General features: G+C 36.2%; 1 long non-coding RNA gene and 1 pseudogene across 1 annotated transcript; both read right to left on the reverse strand.

Annotated features, from left to right (window-relative positions):
• Nucleotides 1–4,626: 4,626 nt before the first annotated feature.
• On the reverse strand, nt 4,627–6,133 carry LOC145602858 (uncharacterized). Its single transcript, XR_014104632.1, has 2 exons — nt 5,837–6,133; nt 4,627–5,692 (listed from the first exon to the last, which is right to left on the reverse strand). It is a non-coding gene; the product is annotated as an uncharacterized LOC145602858 (long non-coding RNA).
• Nucleotides 6,134–11,785: 5,652 nt separating this feature from the next.
• On the reverse strand, nt 11,786–11,884 carry LOC145603227 (small nucleolar RNA R71; annotated as a pseudogene).
• Nucleotides 11,885–16,570: the final 4,686 nt, after the last annotated feature.

Genomic DNA, 16,570 nt, shown 5'->3' on the forward strand with positions numbered 1-16,570 from the left:
TTTCCCAATTATCTAAAGTGATTTCTTAAGTGGTCTATTGATTTTCTTATGTGATCTTTCTTTTCTTAAGTGATATTTCTTTTTGAGTAATCTTTCTTCTTTATTGAAAATTCTTAAGTGGTATCTCTCTTGATGTCGTTCTAGCATTTAGTAACTCTTTTTCTTAAGCTAATTTCTTTTTAAGTGGTCTTTGTTAAGTTGTCTCTTCTTTTTCATGTTAAGTGATCTTTCTTAAGTGGTATATCTCAATGATCTTTTGTAAGTGACTTCTGTCTCTCTAGTCTATTAATAGGTCGCTTTCTAAACTATAATTGCCGTTATCTTCTTAAGTGGTTTTTCCTTAGTGGTCTTCATTTTAGAAAGCCTTTCCTAAGCTAATTGCCATAATTTTTAAGTGATTTTTCTTAAGTGACCCCTCTCTCGCTCTTCACTTCTAAGCTAATTGCCTTGATTTTTGTATGTGATATTTCTTATTGGTCTCTCATCCCTTCAAAGCCAATTGACCTTATTTTCATAAATGATCTTTCTTAAGCGGTTGCTTTTTTTTTTTTTTTTTTTCTCTCTATCTCTTAAATTAAGATAATTGTTTTGATTTTCTTAAGTGATCTTTTTTGTGTGGTCTTTTTTTTTCTCGCATTTTATGAAGCCTTTTTCCTAAGCTAATTTCGTTGTCATAAATTAATCGCCCTAACTTTCTTAGGTGATTGTCCTAAGTTTCTTAAGTGGTCTTTCTCACTAATGGTTTCTTTTTTTCCATCTCCTAAGCCAATTGTCCTAAGTTTCTCTCCTAAACTAATTGACTTGATTTCTAAGTTATCTTTCTTTTCTCTAGTGTTCTTTCTTCTTCAGTGTTTTTTCTTCTTCAATGATATTTCTTATGTGGTCTCTCTTTATTTTTTAGCATTTTAGTAACTCTTTTTTCTATGCTAATTTTTCTTATTTTCATAAGTAATCTTTCAAGTGATTTCCCTCTTTTTGTTAAGTGATCTTTTTAAAGTGGTCTCTCTCAAATGATTTTTCTTAAGTACTCTCTCTCTCTATATATATATATATCTCTCTTTCTCAAGTGATCTTTCATAATTAATCTTCCTCACCTGTAGTAGGTCGCTTCCTAAGCTAGTTGTCCTGATTTTGATTTCTTAAGTGATTTTTCCTTAGTGGTCTCTCCCCCCCCCCCCCCCCTCTCTCTCTCTCTCTCTCTCTCTCTCTCATTTTAGTAACCCTTTTTCTAGGATAATTGTTTTTTCTTAAGCTAATTGCCTTAATTTTCTTAAGTGATCTTTCTTATACATGCCCCCCCCCCTCTCTCTCTTCTAAGCTAATTGCCTCAATTTTTGTATGTGATCTTTCTTAATTGGTCTCTCACCTCTCCAAAGGCAATTGACCTTATTATCATAAATGATTTTTCTTAAGTGGCTTCTTCTTTTTCTCTTTATAGATTATTGCCTTGATTTTCTTAATCTTTTGTGTGGTCTCTTTTTCTCTCGCATTTTATTAAGCCTTTTTCCTAAGATAATTAAGTTTTCATAAGCTAATCGTCCTAACTTTCTTAGGTCATGGGTCTTTCCTTAAGTTGTATCTCTCACTCATGGTTTCTTTCTCTCCCTCTCCTAAACTAATTGCCCTAAGTTCCTCTCTAAACTAATTGTCTTGAGTTTCTCTTAAAAATTGCCCTGATTTTCTTAAGTTATCATTCTTTTTTTTTTAGTGATATTTCTTCTTTGGGTGATCTTTCTTTATTGAGTGATTTTTTCTTCTTAAAGTGATATTTCTTAAGTGGTTCCTCTTTCTTTTTAGCATTTTATTAAGCTAATCTTACTTATTTTTCACAAGTGATTTTTTAAAAGTGGTCCCCCTCTTTTTGTCAAGGGATTTTTCTTAATTGGTTTCTCTCAAATAATCTTTCTTAAATGTTCTCTCTCTTTCTTTCTATTTCTCTTTCTCACTCTCTCATGTGTTATTTTGTAATTAATCTCTCTCTTTCTCTCTCTCTCAAATGATCATTCTTCAGAATTTAACTTGAGAATTTGTAATAAGCTTAATTGGTCCAATAAACCTTTTCCTAAGCTAATTACTCTTATTTTCTTAAGTGAACTTTCTCTCTCTAATAATAGTAATAATCACGGAATCCCTTGTCATAGATGGATATTTAACTCAAAGTTCTACAACAATAACTTCCAAATAAAACATTTAATAAAAAATACAAAAAAAATTACCACAAAATCACAAATATATAAGCTTGTAACTAAACACTTCCTTTTTCAATGTAATTTTACATTTTTACATAATCACTTTAGCACTATCACTTCTGAAAAAACCATACATTAAAAGATACTGTGCATCACTATACATGGATAGTAGAGTAAAATTTGTCAAAGAGCATGCATGACACAATCACACGATGCAAGGAGCTGATTGACGAGCCTTGTAAAAACTTCTCCTAACATTATTTGTCGCACTTTCTCCAAACCACATGGTCAAAAAACTTCTAAATATGATTTCTTCCTTTTCGATCTTAACCTGAAATGCAACCCCAAAAACTAAAAAAGAGCTACAATGTCAATAGTATCGAGGTAATTTTTATATCTTGTAGTACAAATTTCTCATCTATTTTTTCCTTTCTATTACAGATTAAATTATCTCAAGCAAGTAAAAACAAATATTCACACATTACATTTCAATCCTTGAATTTTAACTCCCAAGTCAGTACTCACCTCAAGTTCATTGCACTATTGTATTTGTTTCTCCAGTCTTAGATAACTTACCATCCAAAAACTGAATCCTTCACCCCCAATCACTGCAGCAAATTTGGCTAGTATACAATACAAAAACTAAGGAGCTATTTGTTTCAAAATTCCAGAAAGCAAGAAGTTTTGCTTCATATACCACATGTATGCGAAACCAGGGGAAGTGGGTAAAAAAAGGTACATCACAGAACAAAGCTGCTACTTCAAAGCTTTAAAACTATTGCATGAACTTGTCATTATATATTGATATGACAACCTAAAAAACAACAAGTTTTAGAGGGTATCATTTTTACCCTTCACTTGTTGCTAGATTAAGACTAATGCAACAGATACATTCAACACTCGAAAAGTATATGGTATGTTTAAATTACTTAAAGTAAAATATTGTACCCTTTGATAAGTGTCATGATGGGGCTAGATTTTCTAAGATGTCTAATATACAGCAGGGTGTGCCATGCATAGGATGCACCCCAAAATCATTTTTTAGCTCGTGTCGGTGTATGAAAAACCCATGTATAAAATATGAAATGCTCAAACTTGTAGCTTGTGAAACCAGCATATGAAAAAAAAAAAAAAAAAAAAAACCTCTAAGAAGGATGTTCTATCATTAAGTTAATACACAAATCACTTGTCATTCCTACTTTATCATGCAACCAATACACCTTAAACTATTTCCTCAAAAAAAAAAAAAAAAAAAAAAAAAAAACCGTAAACTACCAGAACACATCCCTCCTAAGGAGTATTATATTGGAACAGAGGCATACAATAGCAACAACTTTAAAAAGCACTTTTAGTATAAATATCCTACTCCGGGGACAAATTACTGGATGGTTGGATGCAAATCTGAAATATAAAAGATCCAGATTTTCAGTTATGTATGTCTTCAAAACTGACTGTCCTCACACTATTGTGTTAATCTATCTTTTCTATCCTATAACTTGTACAAGTTAACTATACAACCAGCAGCTGTAGTGTGGTGTTTACTTTTATCAAGGACCTCAAAAGATATATCATAACACTAAAATATTGAGTAATTGGATAGAAAATAGCATAATATATTTCATATCTTTTCTATTCTTCACTCTTTTGTCTTCCTTTTATTCAATTTAATATTCCCACTTTTCTAGCCTTTGTTGTCTCTAACCTTCAATAATGGACAAAGGCATATGATTAAGCCACAACACTATCTAATTCCCAATTGCATATGATGTCAAAGAGAGATTGTGATGAAATGAAAAATAGCCCATTAATAAAGAAACCATTGGGACATCACTCAATTAGAAGATGAGATAAAGAGATGTCCCTATAATACTGACAATCTTATCTAGTCTTTACCCTTAACTCTCCTCCACACCTCTTCACATTAATCTCCAAGAAATAGTGTAGATGGCTACTGATATAACCCTGAAACTTTTCAATAGTGACCTTAATTTCTGTGATATTGATGATAGCTGTGAAAGATGTCTACTACTTGATAATATTTGACTAAGACACATATATTTTATCTCTAAGTACATAAGCATTTTACTTTCTTACTCCATAACTTTTTATAGTTAAAGTCAACATTCGCCCAATGATCCAAATGAGGTCCATTAAATTTAACCCCTCAATCGTATGCTAGACAAATTTCTAACAATATCTCACATTAACAAATAAATAAAAATCTGATAGTACACTTTTATCATCACCTTCTTCCCTTTCTTATTGCCTCCACAACTTCTCTCTCTCCTCATTGACTTCACTGACATTGCAATACAATGCATGTAAAATGCCCTCAGCTATTTTTGAAGAATAGTTTTAACACTTTATTACATGAAGTAATAGCCTATGAACAATGGCTTCAGCAATTTTCAAAGAAATTGGAGCACTTCAGCATATATGATATAAGAACCCCAATAACAAGTATTATTAATTAATCACTGTCAGAGAATTTCTACACAAATTGTCATTAATATACAATTTAACATTACATCTGCCATAGTCAACTTCACTACTTGTATCCAACCAAAAACTTCACTTTGGAAAATAAACATCCAAAATTGAATTTAAGATTAAACCCAACAAAAAGTCCTACGTACTAATAAAAATCATCTATTAAATATATTTTAAAATTTGACTACTCATCTCCCCAAATTCTCACTAAATACAAAATTAAGATCAATCAGATTTACCAAAAAGGGTTGGGCCGGGGTGAAATGTAGAATTTAGAATGAATTTTAAAAGTTATTGATCACAATAAATAAAGAAGACATTAGTAGTGATAAGAGACAACGAAAGTTTGAGCTTTGTGATAAGTCAAACTCTTTTTTTAACTTCTTCCTCTCAGTGGTTGGCTATATGAACTTGAAAAAGGTGAAGTGAGTGAAGAACAGTAATTCCGGCCACAACTGCATCTGCCGTCGTATCCTTTCTGCATCAACTGGAAATAAAAAAAATTATGGCAAAAATATATCTTAAAAACCAGAATTCATCAATTGAAAAATAGCAATTTGGAACCAAAATTATTACTTTATATATGATTGCTGGAGCAGTAGATGAAAATAGCCAAGAAAATGCAATTAATATATTTATACTAAATTGATATGTCGAAGCACGATAAATTGATGGATCATTTACTTACTTTGACATCATCACCTGCAATACAGAAAATTAATATTTGAGACCCTAAGAAAGTAAATTCAACAATTCTACCAGTAAATATATTATCTCACGTTCTGATAATTAATTAATTACGATTACTAACAAAATTTCTCAGCCGAAAAAGAATTATTTGTTTTTTCGCACAAAGTTTTACTATCTCCTCAAATTTCTCCAGATCTTTAAAACCCCAAATAAGAAATATGGGTGAATTATTATAACTGATAAAGTTTTTCTTCTCACGCGTCGTAACCGCACTCAATACCAGAATTTTGTGTAACCTCGATCTTTTTTCGAAGCTCATCAACCTAAAAAACAAGAAGATAAAAAGGAAAAAAAAAAAACAAAATCAGAGGATCTAAGAAAAACCCTAGAAAATAGAGAACGAAATTAGGGATTGAAATGGGGTAAAATTACAAACAAATTGAAATAATTACTTATTAAATATCCACCTTGTGACTTTGTGAGGGATTGTATGAAAGAGAGAGAGAGAGAAAGATGAGCATGGTGAGATACTTCTTGAATAAAAGATCACTCGCCGCCATTAGGAAGAAGATTGAGGTCGACATCATCGGAAGAGTTGATGAGAAATCCGACTGAATTGGGAGAAGAATTCCTTCTCTAAGCAATTATGGGCGGTTGTGGTTGTAGTTGTGTTCTTCATGAGTGTCGTCGGTGAGATAAGGAAGAAGGACGAGATTGAGAAGAGGAGAGAGAACAGAGAAGTTTGTATGTGTAAGATGAGAGAAGAAAGAGATGTGTACGGTGAGTTTTGTCCTTTTCACTGCAAAATAATTGGAGGGCAAAATAGGAAGATGTAGACACCCATTTGTGTCTCCCCAAAACCAAACCCAGTGATGAATGCCTTGCACGTTGTGTTATAATCGAATAAGGTGAAAGTGATTCGAAAGTCAAGTGTTGCGGTTTAGTTTTAATTAAATTCTTCTCTCTCTGTTTTTGAAAACCCACTCTATTTTTATGAAAACGTCCATTTCAGTTTATTTTGGTCCATGATAAGGGTCCAATAATGGTGTAGATGGATGGGGCTTTAAAATACCTTTCTAACGATATATTATAAGCCCGATTCCGATGAATATTGAGGAAGTTATGGCTAAAATACTAAACTAGGCCCAGTTATTTATTTTAATACGGCCCAATGATCTAGTGGAGGGCCCAATATTAATTGTTATTCCTAAAATTATTAGGATTAATTATAGTTTTCTAGAAGTTTCTAGAAAGTTCCTTTTAATTCTAATATTGTTAGATTTAATAATTAATTATCTTTAAAAGATTTTTATTTGGAATAAAATATTGTTTTGTTATCTTAAATACGTATTTTATCTTCTGTACGGATTCCGTAGATCAAGTTGATTAAAGATCGGATTCCGCGTGAAGAAAAACGCCCTAATACAGGCTGTCGCCAAACGACAAGTCTGTCGCCGCGCGACAGACATTGTCGCGTCGCGACAGAGTGAATTCCTGGCGACAGCGTGGAGTTTTATTCCTTATCAAATTCTATGTTTTTCCGGATTATTTTCATTATAAATAGCGTCCGAATCTCTGTTTTCAGAAATCAATTCTCATCATCATCTCAAAAACTCTTCATCTACAAAATCATTCACAGTCATCAATTCTTCCTTAATTCTCTCTATTCCCTCTCAAGAATTACTTAATTCTTTTCTTTCTCTCTCTTTCTAAACTAGCTTTTTACAAATAAAATATTCCGCATTCACAAGATCTTGAGTCTCTTAGCCAAGTTCGAAGTTGCCTTCGCCCTAGACGTGCAAGGTTGATAATTTCTGAGGGTTTGGTCCAAAACTAGTCTAAACTTTATTTAACTTGATTTCAATTTAATTATTTAATTCTTTAATTATTTAATTATTCTTTATTATTTTCATTGAAGTTTACTAACTTGTGTATTTTGTTATTAGAAAGAGGTACGAGGCTTCAAAGTATGTAATCTTATTACTCTCTTTCAATGTAGAAAGCATGCTTATTATTGTTTTAATATTCCTAGTATCATGTTAGGATGTTATTTAATGCTTTCTAGTATCATGTTTAGGGTGCCTTTATGCTTTCTAATATCATGTTAGTACCATGTTAGGTTTAAAGCTTTGATCTTTATTGCTTAGTGACATGCTAGGATTTGTTATTAATCTTGTTAGTATCATGCCTAGGGTCTTGCTATTATTATTAAGCTTTATTATGCCTTATCATGCTATTATCATCGTTATTATTTATTGTTGATTTATTATGTTGCTTGATATATTTTATCGTTATTGCTTGATCACGCCTTTTATGCAGGTTTAAAGGGAATTTGTATTTGAAATCACGCTTAATAAGATTATTAATAATTTGGTTTAGGCTAATGTGATTTTAACTCAAGTGATCGCCAATAATAGTTTTATTTGTGCATTAATATTCAACCAACATAGATAAACATGGTAGGTTTAATATAATGTTTGTATGTTATTCGAAAAGCGCACATGAATACGAGCAGAACAAAGTAGAGGCCTATTTTATAGGGCGGGTCCTTTCTTTTGTAGATTGGATTCGTACCCTCATCCCCGGACCCTGTTTGGTTCAAGACCTTATGGAGTAGTTGATGGTCCTTTGGATTGTCTTTTGGGTTTACAAGTTCCTAAAACTTGTTGGCGACTCTTTTTGCTCTTTGTCTTTCCCTTTGGAACGCCACCGTACTTTAGTGTATGATCACAGTGGGGTTCAAGTTTGGGGTTATCATAATGCTTGAAATATTCCCTACAGTTTTTGGCGACTCCATTGGGGAGGATTTCTATTTATATTCCTGAAATTTATTTATTTTTGGCAATTATTTAGAATGAGCGGATGAGACTCGAAAAATTCTAAGTATTTCATGTGCGTGATTTGATTAACATTATTGTCATATGCATTAAAAGGTCCTCATGGGAGTACCCCATGAGTCAATCCATAGGAATTTTACACGTAGGAAATTTGGGAAATATCTTTCATGACTAGAATCGAAAAGATAATACGAAATCTGGAAAATTCGAAGAACACAGAAACTTGCCAAGGCATGTAGGAACTAGCGTCTAGAAAACAGGGCTTGTCGCCCGTAAAAAGTTTCTGTCGCCTGGCGACAGAAGCTTTTTTGCGGCGACAGTCCCTGTAGTCTGGCGCCAAGTTCTTCCAATACCGAGCCAGGGGTCTACCTTCTTGCTTTGACCATTTCTAGTGTTGTTGGCTCGATTTTGCTTATTGATTGAGTCATTTTCTCACTTTTCTGAACCCATATGTGTTCTACATATGGAAATAACCCTCTGGGGGTTCTTGCTTCACCTGCCTAATGGAATATCCCACGATCATGTGCAAAGTTCAGATTTGGGTACGTGTAATGTTTGTGAATCCACCAAACCATGGAGTCGAGTCCGATTTCATCTCGCACTCGCGAAATCCTGTCAATTCGCTCCAACCCTCCCGGTAGGCTTGTGTGCAATGCATATGGATTCTTAACCATGGACCTTTTTTTACTTAACCCATATCCTCGAACTTTAGAGAACTAGAGCCATGGTTAGGTTGCAAACTCATCTTGTGACTATGTGAACTACTTGTGCACCCTTGCTTGTATGTATTATATATGTGCTAACCTTTTGTTTGACTTGTGATTAAAGACTAAATAAATTGACTAATGACTAAAAGGACTTTGTCTAATTAATTAATTAATTTTGAATTAATTAAAGGCTAATAAATTAATCAATTCGACTTAGTACGACTTTAGGCATGTCCATCTAGAGTAAAATTACTAGAAACAGTCCAGATTAATGTTCCAGCAATGGCGCAGGAATTTGGACTGTGGCGCTGCAGTTTAGCGTCTGTCGCCTGGCGACAATTTTGTCGTCTGGCGACAGGCTCTAAACCGTAGCGACAGTCCTGTTGTTTTAGCGACAGTCCAGTTCTTTTGCTCGAGTCATCACGACGAGTCTAATTAATAGTCTACTAATCGGATTAATCAGTTCGTTAATGGTTCAAAAAATGTTTAAGTCTTTAATTGAGCTTAGGCACTTAAAGTCCCATGGTCATACACTAGTAGTCAAAGCATGTCACTCACATACACATAAAGCTGATGTGTGACATTTTTGGCACTCATTTGGTTCCTTTTTGGATGATTTTTATTTCATTTTATCTCTCTTTTCTTTAGTTTTCCTTAGTTTTATCCTTGTTTTCTTCATTTTATGCTTTTTGTAGTTAGTTTCTCTTTTTCATGTCTTTTTCTAGTTTACTTGTTATTTTTCTCTTTTACTTGCTTTTTATCTTTTGCTTGTAGGTGGTAATTGATTGTCCAAGAATTCCCGGGCTTCCTTTCTATAGTTTTCCATTGATTTTCATGCCTAAAGCTTGTGCAAGAAGTTTCAAGTCAATGAGAGGTTCAAGGAGCATGCTTCAAAGTCTTGTTTATGCCTTCCTCATGGCTCATTTCCTTCAAGAAATTCAAGGAAGTTGCTGCCTACCTTGTCCTCCATCATCATCATCTAGGATGCGTGCACCTCGTGAGCAAGGGCAAGGAAGAAAGGAGGAAGCTGCAGCTATGTGCGGGCGCACTCAAGGAGTGTGCGGCCGCACATCTGTCGTGTGCGGCCGCACATCAGGTTTGTGCGGGCGCACATTCCTGGGTACACTCCTTCGAGCGCCCGCACTTACGAGGGTCTATTTTTGGGCGTCATTGCCGACCTCTCCTTTGTATATATAGTTATTTCTACCTATTTTTGGGAGGAGGAAGTTTTTAGTTTTACATGGAATTTGATAGTTAGTTTTTGGGGAGAATTTTAGAGAGAGAAACTCAAGAACTAGAGAGAGAAGCTCATGATTTTTGGTGATTGCTCAAGGATTCCTCATTGTATTTGATCTTTGGATTAAAGTTTTGTAAGGATCTTCTTCTTGATTTCAATACAAGTTTGATTTTAGTTGATTTCATTAGTTTTTCATATTGTTGGTGATTGATTTGGATTTTGATTGAATTTTGATTGACTTTGATTGATTGTTGGTTTAGTCTTTGAATTCAAGTATGTTGATGATGGAATTGATGATTGTTGTAGTTTTGATCTCCATTTCTATGGCTAGTGAGTAGTTTCCTAGCTAGGGAGATGGTGAAGCATGTATGAGTGATGGAATAGTGTAATTTGGGGATAATTGATGGAGTTGATGATATGATTAAACTTGGTTGATTTTTCATGTGCATGTGTGTGATTAATTGAGGTTTGGCCATCTTTGATTAATACACTAGATTGCATTGTAAGCTTGCTATGATACGGACCATTGATTAGTAGACTTGCAATTTCACGATTGAGGTGCTTTGTGACGTTCCCTAGGTAGTGTTTAGCGTAGTTGACGCTAGTTAGACCTCTAGGTGAACCACCTTAGTATGCTCTTTTGGATACATGATGATTTTCCTTCATATCGCTTGACTTAGTCGATTTGACCTCCCAAATTACCGTTTCCATTATGATTGCATGTGGATCCATTGCCCTAGTGTCTTAGATTGATTTAATACAAGTTTGCATACCTAGTTAGCCTTAGTTCTACCTCAAACCCCTTCTTGATTCCGAAATAGCTTGATCTAGACTTCGTGCACTTGATATCCATTCCCTTGGGTTCGACCTTGACTTGCCACTACGCTAAATAGGGGTTAGTTAAGCTACAAATTTTGTTTGATAGGGTGGGGTGGTAGACCAACGACCTACCGTTCTCCGTCCCATCAAAATGGCGCCGTTGCCGGGGAATGGTGCTTGAGTGTATGTTGTTTTTGAGTTTATTTCATTTTGATAAAATACAAAAAGATTTTGTTTCTCTAGGCTACACTTGTAGCCGTGCTACTAACATTTTTGTGTGAAGTTTTGCATGCTTAGAACCCGTGATCGTCCCCTTGTTCCCCTTGATCCGGAAATTGAGAGGACTCTTTCAAGAAGAAGAGTGGATAATAGATCCTTGGCTTATAGCTCTTCAAGTGAAGAAGAAATTCAAGAAGAACAAGGAATGGGTGAAAATCCTAGAATAGCCTTGAAGGAGCTTGGAGTGCCCGGGGCATATAGGTTTGAGAGTAGAATAGCTCCACCTACTACCCCGGCAAATGACTTCGAAATCCGGCCGGCAATGATCACCTTGATTGAGAGAAGGCAATATAGTGGGGCTAAGAATGAGAGCCCATTGAACCATTTGAAAGAATTTGAAAAATATTGCAACACTATCAAAGTCAATGGGGTCTCTCAAGAATTCATCCGTCTCAAGTTGTTCCCTTTCTCTCTATTAGGAAGATCTTTGGAGTGGCTAGACAAGGAAGTGAAGCCCAACTCCTTGAGAACTTGGGATGATGTTACAAAGGCTTTCTTGTCCCGTTTCTATCCCCAAAAGAAGACGGCGGAGGCAAGAGCCTTGATTCAAGGGTTCAAGCAAAGGCCGAGTGAAAGCCTTTATGAAGCATGGGAGAGATTCAAAGAGTATCAAAGGGAGTGCCCTCACCACGGAATCCCCACATACCAAGTGATCCAAATCTTCTATGGCGGTTTAAGTCCCCAAGGCAAGTCATGCCTTGATGGAGGGGCCGGGGGCCCTATCATGAACAAAACCGAAGAAGAAGTTGTGGACATCATTGAGGACGTGGTGACATATTATAGGGATTGGCAAGATGGGGAGAGAGACCCTTCAAGCAAGCAATCTTCATTGTATTCGGTGGACCATCTCAATGCAATCAACAACCTTTTCTCCCAAATGACAAACTTAGGAAAGGAAGTCACCGCAATCAAAGCTAAGTTGGAGAGCACTTCTACCTCTTCTCAAGCTTCTAATCTTCCCTCCCAATTTAAGGGGAGAGGTACTCCTTCTAACTCTCAACCCCCTCCCTCTTCACACAATATGCCTTTGGGTTGCTTGTTTTGTGATGCATGTGGATCGTATGATCATGACTCTAGTGTTTGTCCTAATGAATGTGTTGATGAATTTGACAACAATGAGTGTGAACATGTTAATTTTGTGTCAAACAACAATGTTCAAAGGTTTGATAATCAAAAAGGCCAATGGAATAGGAATTACCAAAACCAAGGCAATTTTGACAACTATAATCATAATGGTGGTTATAGGAACCAAGGGAATCAAGGTTCTCGTGGTAACCATAACCAAGGTTATAGTAGCCAAAATCAAAGCCAAAACTATGGTAATCAAAATCATAATTATGGTAATCAAAACCAAGGTTATGTAAATCATAACCAAGGTAATGGAAACCATAATCATGGTGGTGGTAACCATACTCAAGGTTATGGTTCAAATCAAAATAGGAGTAATTGGAACAACCAAGGAAGGGGAAATTTTCAAAACAATGCTCAAAGAGGTCCCCCACCCGGTTTTGTTCCAAAGACTCAAAATGAAAATTCCTATTCACAACCTTCTTCTCCTAAGACAACCTTGGAAGAGTTGATTGATAATCAAACCAAGATCATTAACACCTATATGGCGGTTAGTGATAAGAAATTCAATGAGATGATGACCCACAATAAGATGCTTGAGACTCAAATTACTCAATTAGCAAGCACTATTAAGGATTTTGCTAGTCCTTCATCTTTGCCTTCCCAAGGTGTTGAACCAAAGAAACCCGTGTACTCTATTGCCACAAGTGGTGGAAATGATTTTGATGAGGGAGTTTCTTGTTCAAAAGAGGGAAGAGATGAGAGTGGTGCTAAGGAGAATGAAGTGGAAAGGGTTGAGTCTAAGGAAATCTATTGTGAGGTTGACAAAAGAGAAGAGTATGTTGGTGAAAAGATGAGTGAGATAGAGAGATTTCCCGATCTACCATATCCCAAAAAATATTTGAGATTCAAAATGGATGAGCAATTTGGGAAGTTCCTTGAAGCTTTTAAGGATGTTCATGATTCTACATCCTCTACCGAACCAATTCCCGACATGCCTAAGTACTCCAAGTTTGTTAAGGAGATCTTAAAAGAGAGAGAGGATTTTGATGAGGGTAGTTCGGTGGAAGGAGGGAAGTGCTTAGGTGCTCTTATCCATGGTGAACTCCCAAGGAAGATGGAGGATCCGGGGAATTTTTCAATCCCTTGTCAAATTAAGGAAATGGTTTTTGAAAATGCTTTGTGTGACCTTGGTGCTAGTGTTAGCATTATGCCTTTCTCGGTTTTCAAGCGGCTTGATCTTGGTGAGCTTCAACCATCCAAGATAACACTTCAATTGGCCGACCGTTCTATTAAGTTTCCTAAGGGAAGAATTGATGATGTCCCCTTAAGGATTGGAGAGTTTGTTTTTCCGGTGGATTTTGTTGTTCTAGAGATTGAGGAGGATGAACATATTCCAATCATCTTAGGGAGACCTTTCTTAGCTACCTCGGGAGCTTTAATAGATGTCAAAGGAGGTCAAATTACTTTGAGGTGTGGGAAATTAGAAGAGAGTTTTAAGTTAAAACCAATGCATGAGTCTTTATCTTGTGTCCAAGATATTGCATGTGCTAGTCTTTCTCATTCCATTGATGGTATGTGCATGATTGATTCTTCTACTAACAATGTTTTTGAGATTGTTGATGATGTTTGTGCAAGTATTGATGATGTTAGTGAAGAAGAATTTGTGATTCAAAAGCCAAAGGATGAGAAAGACATTGGTTTTCCAAATTGGTTCAAGCTTAATTCTCATGAGGAAGAGAAAGCTTCCATGATTAAGGATGTTGAAGTCAAGCTGAAGAAAAAGGCCCGTGACTCAAAGAAGGCAAGAAAAAGGAAGAAGTTGAGAAGTGAAAAAGAAGAATTTGAAAAGAACTTTGTGAGAGTTTCATCAAGCAACAATGAGAAGTTGCCAAAGGTTGAAGAAGAATTTGCTCTATCAACCACCTTGAAGAAGGTGGTGTTCTTTGATCCTCCATGATTAGGAGGAAGGGTCGAGCTTAGGACCTTAAGCAAGCGCTTCCCGGGAGGCAACCCGGAGTTTCTAACCTTTCTCTTTGATTTTTGAATTTTCTCATTTTTGTTTCTTTTATTACTTTGTCTTTTCTTTTACTTTTCCCTTTATTTGGATCTTTAGGGTGTCCGTTTGCGGGATTGGAATTCAACAACTATGCATGATGGATGGAAGGTGTTCATGGCACAATTCATATTTTGTTCGATTCTAGTCGAAATTTGAGGTAAAAGGGTAAGAATTTTTAGAGAGGTGAGATAGGAAATTCATATTTTGAATAATGGAGGAAATTGATACTTAGTGAATTTTTGTGGTGTGTACATGAATTTTCAACTTTGAGGACTTTGAAAATGATTTTAGCTACTGCCTATGTTGTTCCTCATCACCATCATAATTCATGTGCGCACCCAAATAGGCAGTAAGTATCAAAATTTTTGAGAAAAAAAGAAGGAAGGAGCACGCACAGGGATGTGCGGCCGCACACGAGGCATGTGCGGGCGCACAGCCTGCGTGTGCGGGCGCACATCAGCGCTGTGCGGCCGCACAGATGCTGAACATGCTATTATCTTCTTCTTCCTCCTTCTTTCCCTTCATTTCCTTCATTCCTCATCTCAACCTCACGAACACCTCCTTCAAACCCTCCTCCTTGTGCGCATCTCCAACTCTCTCATTCATCATCTACAATCACTCAAATCCTCACCAAAATCACTCCATTCTCACTCAAAATCACTCACAAATCTTTCTACACTACAAATTCCTCACAATTTGACCCAAATTTCACTCACTCTCTCTCCTACTCTTGGCGACCGAAAATTGGGGGTTTTGTGTGGAGTTCAAATTGCTTGCTCAAAATTGGTTTATCTTGCTTCTTTTATGGTATAATCACTAACTCTTGCTTTAATTTTGCCAATTATATCATAAATTTGCATGAATTACAAATTTGTATGAGCATGAATAGTTTAGTATTGATTTTGTGATTTTTGATGCTTGTACTTGATTTTGGTTGTGATTTGGTGATATTTGATGATTGATTTTGCATGACATTGTGTTTTTTGTTGATTTTGTAGCAATTTTCATCAATTTTGGTTGAATTCTTGTGAGTTGAAATTTTGGAAAGTTGGTAGTAAGTGGTGATTTCGGTATTGGCTTTGTGTTTGCTCTTGGATTGATTGGAAAGAAATTTTTCTTGGTTCATTGATATTGTTGATTGGTTTGGAATTGGTTTGATTGAAGGGAATTGTGAAATTGGAGTTTGGTGATTTTGGTAGTAAGTGGTGAATTTGGGTGTGGTGCTCTTGGTTCTTTGGTTTGCTACTTGATTGTTTGTTGGTGATCTTCTATACTTCTCACAATGTCTAAATACCTCAAGAAACTCACCAAAAAGCGAAAAACCGATGTTAGCATCGAGGAACCTCCCCGCCCAAGTACCTCCACTAGGCCTAGTACATCTTCTAGGCCTAGTACTTCCAACCCATCTTCCACTCAAACACGACCTCCTACCTCTCTTCCAAAGAAGAAAAATTTCACAGATAAACAAAAAGCCTTTTATCAAAATCTGAAAGATGAAAGAACCCTCAAACAAACCCGCCATTACTTTCAATCCGATATGCTGAAGTTGGGGATTGATAATGATGTGCGGTCATTGCTTTTGAATTTGAGATTGGGGACTTTCATCGCCGACGCCTACCGCACCTACAAGGAGCCTACCTTGGAATTCTTGGCTACCTTGGAGCTTGTACCCATTGGAGGGGTATATAGGGTGCGGTTCCAATTGTTCAACAACATATTTGACCAATCTTTAGAAGAGTTCAACGTCGCTTTGGATTTTGATCCCCATGGGGATATTATTAACGTTGAACACTTCATCTTCCCGGATTATGATCAAGATTCTTGGTGGGAAGACATCTCCGGTGGTAGTGAGTTCATCGCCAACAAGGCCAAGATCTCGAACGTATACCAACCTTGTCTTAGGGTTGTACACCGTCTATTGGGCTATGTCTTGTTCCCCAAGCAAGAGATGGGGAAATTGAGTAAATTGGAGCTCAAAGTCCTTTGGCTATCTACTCGCCCGGAGTTTGTGGGCCGGTTGAACTTGGGCTACATCTTTGCCCAATATTGCTTGGACCTTCGCAAAAGGAGGACGGGAGAGATCCCATGTGGGGGTATGGTAACTAGGCTTTTGACTCACCTTCGCCTCGATGATTATCTCTCATTTTGTAAGGAGATCGGGGATGCAGATTCCATCTACCTCGATATGCAACAAT

The sequence above is a fragment of the Chenopodium album genome, chromosome 21, assembly GCF_948465745.1.
Source record: "Chenopodium album chromosome 21, dcCheAlbu1.1, whole genome shotgun sequence".
NCBI classification, from domain to species: Eukaryota; Viridiplantae; Streptophyta; class Magnoliopsida; order Caryophyllales; family Amaranthaceae; genus Chenopodium; species Chenopodium album.